The sequence below is a fragment of the Ailuropoda melanoleuca genome, chromosome 16 (genome assembly GCF_002007445.2).
Source record: "Ailuropoda melanoleuca isolate Jingjing chromosome 16, ASM200744v2, whole genome shotgun sequence".
Lineage (NCBI taxonomy): Eukaryota > Metazoa > Chordata > Mammalia > Carnivora > Ursidae > Ailuropoda > Ailuropoda melanoleuca.
This window is the reverse complement of record NC_048233.1, coordinates 56,061,714-56,073,460: the sequence shown is the minus strand read 5'-3', so window position 1 is coordinate 56,073,460 and position 11,747 is coordinate 56,061,714.

Below are 11,747 nucleotides of genomic sequence, written 5' to 3'. Positions count from 1 at the left end.
TTGCATTTAGTACATAAAGTTGAAACAGTCAATGAGTTGGGGATGTAGAACAAGGGCTATTTTGAGCTGTTATACAGATATCTTAGAAAACGGTTGCTATCTTTAATAGGTAGCAAAAGGAATAGAGCCTTATAGGTGAAGCTGTATTATGGATGGGATGATAGAGGAAGGGTCACCAGGGATATGGAGAACAAGAGAACAGGGACATTAGCAAAGGACTCACCAAAAAGATGATGTTTGATCTATCTCTTTAAAGAATCTGCTACAAGGTAGGGTGGAACTTGGAGCACAGAGTCAATGAAGAAAATAACATATGAAAGAAAATGCCCAAGTAGAAAGATATAAAAGATATAAAACAGAAAACTAATGAATAACACGTGATGTTTCCAAATCCCATTGCAATGAAAATGGCAGGGTTGAAAAAAGATGGGACCAGAGAGAGTCAAAGTTTGTATCAGTTAGTAGACCTGCCTTCAAGCAAAGAGTACATACGGATGTCCATATACCATATGTTTAAATTTCAGAAGTTATAAATTAAGGTTTAAGTACATGTCATGTATACCCTCATAGTGGTCTCACAAGCCAGGCTCTAATTCAGAAATCTCAAAATTATTGAACTTTTTCACCAAATAGTCCAGTAAGAGGTAAGCTGTCCCCTGGTTTAGCTCTTTCTTTCTCTATTCTTTTTTTTTTTTTTTTTTTTTTTTTTTTTTGCCACACCTAGCCTCACTCTGTACGGTGAAAGGCCTTTATTCATGCTTGTGAACACCCTGCCCAGCAAGTTCTACTACATATCCCACAAAGAGACGCTCTACAGAACTCACAGAGCACATTCCCTTGACCACACAGACTCCTTATCCCTTGGGTGATGATGTGACTAAAGGAAAGCTAGAACAAAACCCTTCAAAGCATGGGTCCTGGGGTCTTATATGCTAATTGTAATAACTTGGACATTTTCATGCAGACTAAAGTGAGATACTAAAGGCTTAAGAAGCAGTTGGTTTAGGGATGCCTGGGTGTCTCAGTTGGTTAAGCGTCTGCCTTCAGCTTAGGTTATGATCCTAGAGTCCTGGAATCAAGTCCGGCATCAGGCTCCCTGTTCAGCAGGGCATCTGGTTCTCCCTCTCCCTCTAGACCTCCTCTCTGCTCATGCTCTCTCTCCCAAATAAATAAACTCTTAAAAAAAAAAAAGAAGAAGAAGAAGTTATTGGTTTATATGCATTTTCACTTTTCACATAGCTATACATTAGTTTTGACATAAATAGAAATAGTTTTCCTTCCAAGGAAATGTACCACTTGATATTGTCAGTCTTGATTTTTATAAGGTTTCATTTATTCAAGTATTGCAGGATAGATGTAATTAAAATCAACAAACTACTAAATAAAGTGCATGCGACCATTTGTCTTGTGAAAAGTTCCATATACTTTGAGTACTACAAATAACTCTGCTGAATTGGGACTTTAATCCTGCTAATGAGACACTGAACAATAGGAATAATAGACTTCCCCTAAAAGAGATTTGCATATCTTTAGGCTAAGCTCCACACCACCACTACCCCCTCTGCCCACTTTAACATTAAAAAAAAAAAAAGAAAAAAAAAAGAAGGAAGGAAGGAAGGAAGGAAGGAAGGAAGGAAGGAAGGAAGGAAATAAGAAAGAGAACTTAAAGGACAAAGAGCTGGAAGTGGAATCTAGGCAGCCTAGTTTTCACATAGCACTTGTCCAGTTGCTCCTCATCCTTAAGCACATCAGCTGAAACAACAGCGCCTTTTTTTTCCCTTTTTCCTTCGCTCCCCTCCCCTCCCCTCCCCTCCCCTCCCCTTCCCTTCCCTTTCTCTTTCCCTTCCTTCCTCCCTCCCTGTCTCCCTTTCTCTTTCTTTCTTTCTTTCTTTCTTTCTTTCTTTCTTTCTTTCTTTCTTTCTTTTTTCTTTCTTTTTTCTTTTCTTTTCTTTTCTTTTCTTTTCTTTTCTTTTCTTTTCTTTTCTTTCTAGAACTTGTTCGCCCATACCTAACTCTTATGCTACATAAACATGAGAATGATGGTGAATGGTGGAATAATTTATATCTTAAAAGAAAGTCAAACACATTAACTTTGTTATGCCCTAAAATTGCTGCATCTCCTGTACCTAAGAATGGGATGGGGAGGGAGAAATTCATTTAATGAGTTAAAAGATGAATTATCAAGACTCCCATTTTTCATCAATATTAAACATCTATTAGGAAATTTGACTTGAAAAAAATCTTTATTGAAAGGTGGGGGGGGGGCACTATACCTCAGTGCTAACTCTGCTTTCCTGTCACTCCATCATTCCTGCTAACATAGTTGCTGAGTTGATTGGATCTTCAAGGTAGCACGACTTAGACAAGTGGTCATGCCCTAGCTCTAGAATCCTAATTTATACAATTTGGACTCTGGGAATACAGTGCAGGTACTCTGGAAAAACAGTAGAGTTTGCATCTTCCACCCCTATGTGAACCATAGGTGTTAATGAATTCTTTAGGGAATGTATAAGCAGAGGACTCGTCTTACTTAAGCTAAGTATCCTAAGTGGCATAGTCCAAAATAGACTTTCTTTGTCCATTTCCTCCAGGACAGTGGGGATTAACTTTGGATTGTCACTGATCCTTTGAAAATGTGATGAAAGATCTGAAACTGGAACTTAAACACACAAACATATGTATCCACTCAAAAATTTATATGTGATTTAAGGAGGTTCTGCCCCTCATGTAAGCATTTTTCTCTTACATAATCCTGGGCCTCTTTCCTCCAGCAGTCATAAAATCAAAATTCCCCAATACAGGACAGTCTTCATATAGTTGGCATTTAGTATTAATTGGATAAATACTAGTTCTCTTTCAAAAAGCAGATAGAGTCTGTTCTTATTTTTTTTTAACTTTAGCAAAATCATTTTTCTATAAGGAACTGAGTCTCAAGCTTAAATGTTTAATTTAATATTTGATTTAATTAATATTTGTTGTGCTTTTAGCAAACATTCTCTTATTTTTATATACTATTATAGAGGCAATAAATTACTGTTCAGGAACATAGAATCTGGAGTCAGATGGTTTGGGTTTAAATTGGTAAAACTCTTTGTGCTTCGGTTTAATAAAATGCAGAATATAATAATATCTGGTTTATATGTCCAGCATGTCAAATAAGTTAAGACATATAAAACAATAGCAAAATATCTGACATAGTGTGTGCAACTAATATTTAGTTGTAATTTTTATAAGAAAGCTTAGTATATAACAAATACTCTTTTCAGATATATATTTAATAAAGGATATAATGATTTATATCAAGAAAGGTAACATGTAATATTAGGTACTGAAATTTATGTTTGTAGTTGAAACATGAACATTTTAAATGAGTCAGTTTATAGAACTACAGAATGTTCTCTTTTCTGGCTCTCCTTTGTCTAAGACTATGCAGTCAGAGTAAGAGAAGAAGAGGAAAGAGTTAAACTGTAGATTCACATAGGTTAATTTGAGCCAAGGAGTAATTCCATATTTAAAATTTAGCCCTGAGGGAGATGGCATTGGATTCTTAATAGGAGCCACACAGGTTCTTTCCCTTTGAGATAGATCACATTTACTATTTAAGCATTCATAGACTTAAAATGAATGGGGAAGAAAACAAGACTTGCCAGGAAAGTTGTGGATGATGTAATGGAATTTGAGTGTTTGTAGAACAAAGCTCATGTTGGCACTTACTCTGCTATTTCTTGTCCAAAAAAGCTGTTCTTAATTTTTGTTTTGTTTTGTTTGCTAGTGGAAAATTATGTTTTGAGAGAGCATAGTCACTACATATTCAAAGAGCTAGCTGTATTCCTGTTTCAGTACAATTGCACTGAATGTGCAAATCTATATCATTCAGCCCACTATTTGTGAACAGCTTGAAAATGCAGATAACAGAACTAATGCAGCCCTAGGTTTTTATTTGCAATCTAGCTAGGCATCCAGGAGGCAAAACTTACTATTTTTTTTTTCTACTTCATTATCATTGCAAGTCTCTGAACAGAGGTGCTGAATTGTCTCTATTTTGCAGGATGTCCTAGAGGATTGAGGCTACAAATCTCGTACTACAAAAATAAATTAAATAAATAAATATGTGTGTGTGTGTGTGTGTGTGTGTGTATAATTTTTTTTAAGTGGTGACTTTCACAGCCAACATAGTCCGGGTGGATTTATTACCAGGAAGCTTGACTTTGTATTTATTTCTTTTGCTCCTGTAAATTATAGTGTCTATGGATCGTCAGGGAAAGGGAATCATTCTCTTTGTATTTCTACTTGGCCTGAAGATAAAGGTTTAACAGACTCTATTTCATGTATAACTGTAGTTGAGAAGACTGTTTCCTCATAAACAGTGACTACATCCAATAGCTAATTTTTTTATGGCTCCCTGGAGCGATGGTATTTGGTACCCTAGATCCCAGCCTCATATCTTTGCTCACACTTTTTTCACACTTGAAATACTTTTTTACTTTCTACATTTTCTAAATTCTATTTGTGACTTAAGAGATTATTAAAGCCTAATCTCCATGGAGTCTTCCTTGAGCACCCAATATGAAATGATCTCTTGTCCTTTCTATAGTGTGTGTTGTCTATGACATTCTTTTAAAACGCATGACTTCCTGCCTCTTTAAATTTTCATTTGGCTATTGCATGTGCAACTGAATCTCTTGCATTCTGCTAATAAGCTTGTCAACTTGTTTAAAACAGAATCATATCTTATACATGAGTAGTAGGCCTCCCTATTCTTAGCTCCAAAGCCCTTTGGAGGACATTTTTTTCTAAACTGTGGTCTCTGCCAAGTCTTCAAACTCAAATGATAAGCTAAATCAGGGGTCAGCAAATTGTGGCCCATAGGCCAGTTCCCATCAGCTGCCTATTTTTGAAATTTAAGTTTAATTGGAACACAGCCACATCCACTCATTTATGTGTTGACTATGGCTGCTTGCTTGCTGGCAGAGTTGAGTAGTTGCAACAGGGACCATACAGTACACAAAGCCAAATATATTTACTGTCTGGCCCTTTACAGAAGAAAGTTAGCCAACCTCTACGCTAGGGACATAGAATATTATCTCAGCCTGCAGTCATCCTCATTCTCTCTATGCTTTTCTGTTGCTTTGGTGAAGCTAGTGGACTGCCACCATTACCATCATTATGACCCTCTCCACCCATTCTCCTTCTTCCTTAAATAAAGACCTGCCTTGTTGGATCTCATAAATTTTCTGGACCCTGTATTTGTACTATAATATGGAAAAATATGCTCATACTAGACTTTGCTCTACTCCCTGTTTGGAAGTTAAGGCCAGGGCTTCACAGCATTTTTTCCTCCTCCCACCTCAGCCCCACCTTCCCAGTGCTCTAGAAGCTCCTGAAAGGGAAGCAAGGGAGTCTTGGCTTAGCTGAATGGGAATCATCCCAAATGAGATGAGAAGGCTAGAATTTCCATAAGGCTTTTCCCTGGGCCACAAGCAAAACCTGAGTAAGAAACTATAGAGAAAATTATAGAGCAAAGTTTACAATAAGGGGTTGTGAAGCAATTTTTCTAAACCATTATTTAAAAAATTACATTTCAGTGGACTTCATTGAATGGAAAGCTGAATTATCTCCGTTTTGTTTCTATAGGAAATCTTACTACAGAATTGTCATGGATGAGGTGGCCTTATAGTATATAACTAAAAATGTAAGCAAAACAGTATTATAAAAGTGAGACATTCAGGTAATTAAATACTCCAGTTACATTATTTTGGGGATTTTGTAACTTGATATTTGTCAGATCTTTATAATTAGTAATGTGTTTTTATTTGTTTTATAATTCTAAATGAATATTCCCTTTTACACCACATTTTGTAATCATAACTTACGTATTTTTCCCCTTTAAAAATTATTCTGGAAACAAAGGTCCGCTTCTGGAGGAAACTCATTAAGTGACACTTGGAGACTCTATCTGGATGTTCCAGAGGCACCCACATACCATATGAACATGCCATTGTCCTGCAGTCTCAGACCAAGTTTTCTTCCTCTATTTGCTATTTCTGAATGGCAAAACCATCCCTCTTTTGACTCTAAACACTAAAGCAGAGTTTCCTTCACTGGGAGGATTTCTCTAAACTTCCCTCTCCTGAGCTGACTTTCTTTGCCTTTTTGAGCTTTCATAGCTGTTTATGCTTTCCTCCAACAAAGAACTCATTACTATGTGCTTTTATTTTCTGTTTATTTGTCCCTTTTCTCATCAGACTCAAGTCCTCCAGGATAGGGATTAGTAGATCATTGCTAACTCCTTGCGTAGTATAAAGCCTGAATATAAATAATGTTAACTGCATTTATAAAATGTAGTCTTTATTTCATAGATTCATTGATTCAGTTAGTCAATAAATAAAAATTGGGTCATGGATTAGGCATCAGGCAGTGTGCTAGATGTGGGCAATGAATAAGAGAGAGAACCTGCTTTAATTTCAGAAGAAATCAACTTCCATTCTCTTCTTAATAGTAATTAAATTTTCCTGAGCACTTATTCTGCTCTAAACACTTTTATCTAAATATTTCATATGTGTTAACATACTCGATCCTCATAGCATGTGTAAGTATTGGTGATTTTTTAACACATTTTATAGATGGGGAAACCAATGCATTCAATACAAGGAAGCATGTCCAGAGTTAATCTAGCCAGTAAATGGAAAAATGGGCCTTAAAAACAGGCATTTTGGCCCCCAAATCCATACTCTTTACCAAACTATCAATTTATACTGTTTGTTAGCGACTTCTGTGTGCCAGTATTTTGGCTTCCAGGCATACATAAATTCGTTAGGAGAGCCAGACAAAATGACATTCAAAGAACTAAAAATAGAGCCAGACTTCTATCCAAAATACACACCATTTTATATATGGTTTATGTTATTTTTTAGTTTTATTATGTAGCTATGTACTTAAATTACAAAGTATAAAAGCAACGTAATGGTTATGCAAGTTAAAATAATAAGAAAACATAAAATGCACAATCTCATTATATATAAATAATATTTTTATTTTCCCACTTACTCTCTTTTAGGCCAATATTGTCCAGTAGATTTATCCTTTTTTTTTTTTTTTAAGATTTTATTTATTTATTTGACGGAAAGAGAGACAGCCAGCTAGAGAGGGAAAACAAGCAGGGGGAGTGGGAGAGGAAGAAGCAGGCTCCCAGTGGAGGAGCCTGATGTGGGGCTTGATCCCAAAACGCCAGGATCACGCCCTGAGCTGAAGGCAGATGCTTAATGACTGAGCCATCAAGGCTCCCAATAGATTTATTCTTTTCTTTTTTCTTTTCTTTTTTTTTTTTTGCTTTTTCTTTCTTTCTTTCTCTCTCTTTCTTTCTTTCTTTCTTTCTCTTTCTTCCTTTCTTTCTCTCTTTCTTTCTTTCTTTCTTTCTTTCTTTCTTTCTTTCTTTCTTTCTCCCTTCCTTCCCTTCCCTTCCCTTCCCTTCCCTTCCCTTCCCTTCCCTTCCCTTCCCTTTCCTTTCCTTTCCTTTCCTTTCCTTTCCTTTCCTTTCCTTTCTTTTTTTCCCAAGAGAGTTTAATTTAAACAGCCACATGTGACTGGTGGCTACCATATTGGATAATACACTTTATAGGCATATATATCAATTTTCCTTTAATTTTTATATTGCCTAATTTTCACTCAAGGAACGCAACATATTTAATTAGACCCTCAATTGTAGACATTTAGGTTATTCCTAATATTCTGCTCTTAGAACAAATCATATAATTAATTTTCATGGTGTATCTTTTTCTGCCTTTGTATACAAATATGTACATCTTTTCTGTCCCAAGAAACGTGTTCATATAAACATGTATCTGATATAAGTACCTATCTTTCTAGAAATTGAAGGTTTTTATGAATGAATTCTACTAGTGTAAAATTGAGTCATGACTTTTATCTTAAAATTCACATTGCCATAAAATAATGAATTATAACTTGGAGTCTACCCTGCCAAAGATGTTACACAAAGGTTTTTTTTTTTCTGTTCTTTTAGCCCTTGCTTGAATATATCGATCACTGTGCACTGTGTTCTCTCTTTGCTGCTATTTTTTTTAAGATTTTATTTTTAAGTAATCTCTACACCCAAAATGGGGCTCTAACTTACAACCCTGAGATCAAGAGTCACGTGCCACTGAGCCAGCCAGCCACCCCTTTGCTGTTATTTTTGTAAAATGTTATTTATAGCTGTCAGATTACAATAATCTTACTTAGCATTTTCTTAAAAAAATTCATATTAAAACTATACTATACCATCAGCCTATTAATGAACACTTTTCCATTTAAAAGATGCTTGAATTCAAGAAAGGATGACTGGCTTATAAATAGATCTTCAAATGTATCAACAATCAGATCAGGGTTTGTAAACCTTCTCCTCAATTTAATTTTGGTCCCATAATAAATGCCTCCTGGCAGTGAACTTCAAGGTTACTTTTCAAGCATCTTGATGAAGTAATCATACTTTCATACTTTCTACTTTTTAGTTGTACATTTCCATTTAGTTTGCTTGGAGGTTGTTCTCAACTAATGAAGTAAGAAACATCAAATTTTAACTATCTGTTGCTACAGCTGTCAATATATGTTTTCATAGCATGGTCAGAAATTGGCTTCTTTTCGCAGCACTTTTCCTAACCTGGGTTTACAGCACTATACATTTATTTTTTTAATACCCTGAAGTTTGCCTCTATCCTCCCCGTTTCCCAGGTTATCTATTCATATATATATATGTGTGTGTGTGTGTGTGTGTGTGTATATATTCATATATATGTGTATATACATATATACACACATATATACACATATATATGAATATATATACACATATATATGAATATACATGCGTGTATATATTTATTTTAATTTTGTTTATTTTAAATATTTTAAATTATGTATATACTTATTTTAATTTTGCTCTGGCAGAACCTGTTTCCCAAAAATATACTTTACATTGCAGTTTAACGCGTGGCAGAAGTTATCCCTTTCTTTTTTCTTTTCTCTATCCTAGCCTACATCTCTCTAGATCACTACATCAGTTCTTTACTACCTTCATGACATTTGGTTTGTTATCTCTTTAATTAACTCATGAACACAGTTGCCAAACCAAAATTTATATAATTTCTATCACATTACCTTACGTTAGGATAAAGTTAAAATACCCTGTGTTGCGTGATATGGTAGGAAGAGTCCTAGAGATCTGGGAAATTTTGGCTCTGTCACTTAATGAAATTATGACTTTGGATGAATTTCTCAACTTCTTTGAAGAACAGTTTTATTGTCTGCATGATTGTCTCTCCTTATAAAAGTATCAGAAAAAGTAAATGAGATAATGACTGGGATATAGTAGAGTTAAAGTTAATGTTTCCTCCCCACGCATTCCCATGTCTCATTTTTAATCCTCTTGATATTCTTAAAATTTTACTAAACCTTTCCCAAATACATACCATTCATTGCATATTATCTCAACTTCTGTGGTGAATAGGAGCTTAAGGAGTTTGTTATGCTTGCAATCAGGACAAAGACAAGGAGATCAAAGCTCAGGGAAGAAAGGGGAGGTTTGTAAAGGAGAAAGCAGGTCAGGAGGCAGGTACTAGATAGCAAAAGTCATTTCTTGAGAGAAATTTTTCCTAACCTAAATAAATGATTTTTTCAAGATAACAACTGGATAGGGGCACCTGGGTGGCTCAGGCGGTTGTGTCTGCCCTCGGCTCAGGTCACAGTTCCAGAGTCCTGGGATTTAATCTGGCGTCAGGCTCCCTGCTCAGCGAGGAGTCTGCTTCACCCTCTCCCTCAGCTCCTCCCCTGGTTGTGCTCTCTCTCCCACTCTCTGTCTCTCTCAAATAAATAAATAAAATCTTGTTCAAGAAAAATTACTCTTGCTGAGAATGTGAATTGGAAGGACTAGAGCTGAGGAGGGAATTCTTAAAGAAGTTACTGGAGAGAAATGGATTACAGCAGTAGAAATACAGTTGGATGGATTGGAGAACAATCTGGCAGGTAATGTTGACTTTGTGACTGATTAGATGGGAATGTGGGGAGACAAAAATGCCAGGTTTAGGAATTGAACCACTTATTGGATGAATCTTGCTTTGCTTTTCCATAGCATTTCCTTATCTCTTTGTGGATGTTCTATTCTTAATCATATAGAACATGACATGGACTGGGACACCGGGGTGGCTCAGTCAGTTAAGCATCTGACATTTGATTTTGGCTCGGGTCATGATTTCAGGGTCTTGAGATCCAGCCCTCCACACAGCTGTGGAGCCTGCTTAAGATTCTCTCTCTCTAGGGGCACCTGAGTGGCTCAGTCGTTAAGCATCTGCCTTTGGTTCAGGGCGTGGTCCCGGAGTTCCGGGATTGAGCCCCATGTCGGGCTCTTCTGCTGGGAGCCTGCTTCTTTCTCTCCCACTCCCCCTTCTTGTGTTCCCTCTCTCACTGGCTGCCTCTCTCTCTGTTAAATAAATAAATAAAATCTTAAAAAAAAAAAAATTCTCTCTCCCTCTGACCTTTCCGCCACTTGTGCTTTCTCTCTCCAAAAAAGAAAAGAAAATGCCATGGACTTATTTACGTATCTCAAAATTCTCCTTTTATAACAGGATTGCTGGTAAATGTTTGATAGATAAGTAAATGCTTAAAGAGGAGAAAGCTGTTTGGAAGCAAAGTGAGATCTTATGGATATCAGGTGCTATCTATGTTATATAATCATCCAATCTCACTGAATAATACCAAAGCTTAAGTATGCACACCTGTGATGAATAGAGTTACTTATTATACTTCCAGGTGTTTTCACATCTCCATTTTTATCTATTTTGATTTCTTTACTCAGAAGATTAAACTCAACTGGACATTGCAGTCCTTGGGAAGGGGTGTTTCAGTCAACACACACCGAGAGGCTTGACCTTACTTGGTGAAAGGATGAAAATGTGACTATCCCTTGGTCCATCACTTCCATGTATTTCAACCCTCTTGTATCTACTGTGGGCTAGGCACTATGTAAGTAAGTAACTGCTGATACAAAGATGAATACAGTGTAATTACTGATCAACAAAAAGCTTATACTGGCAGAGCAAGATAGAAGAAGGTAATTATAATACAGTGGGCTAATGCAGGGATGGTTGGCATGAATACATTCCAAGTATCCCCATTTCCATTCATTGGCACAAGACAAACAGAAGGCTGTATTTCCTGTTGATTCTGGACTTGGCTTCACAACCTTTCTCAATAGGCTCCTTCATGTAGCTGCTACCAATTTATTTTACATTGACATCTGAGTTGAAGCCTATTTACCATTAATGTAGGATTCTATTGTGGGAGTGAAAAAAATGGTGGCAAAACAAAGACCCTTTCTCAATATTATTGATTCAACCAACTTCAAATAAGTGATTTTGATGTTTGATCCCTCTATTTTGTAAGTTGTTTGTAGTGTAACAACTGGAGTCTCGATACAGCTGTTTTAATGTAAATGCAAGCCTCATGAGGCTAGTAGTCCTTAGTAAAAGTAATATATCTTCTTTTTAATGCAGGTTTTATATGAAATGTGTTGAGGCAGAGATAGCTAAATGAGAAGTTGTTTACCATATTTACAGTGGGGTATCTTATATTTATGCTATATTACCCACATCCTTAGATTTTTTTGTTTGTTTGTTTTCTCTGGAAGCCGTACCAAGCCATTGGCAATGCTCTCTACTCCATTTAGCATCTGTGTTTGGCATGCTTATTAAGTATCC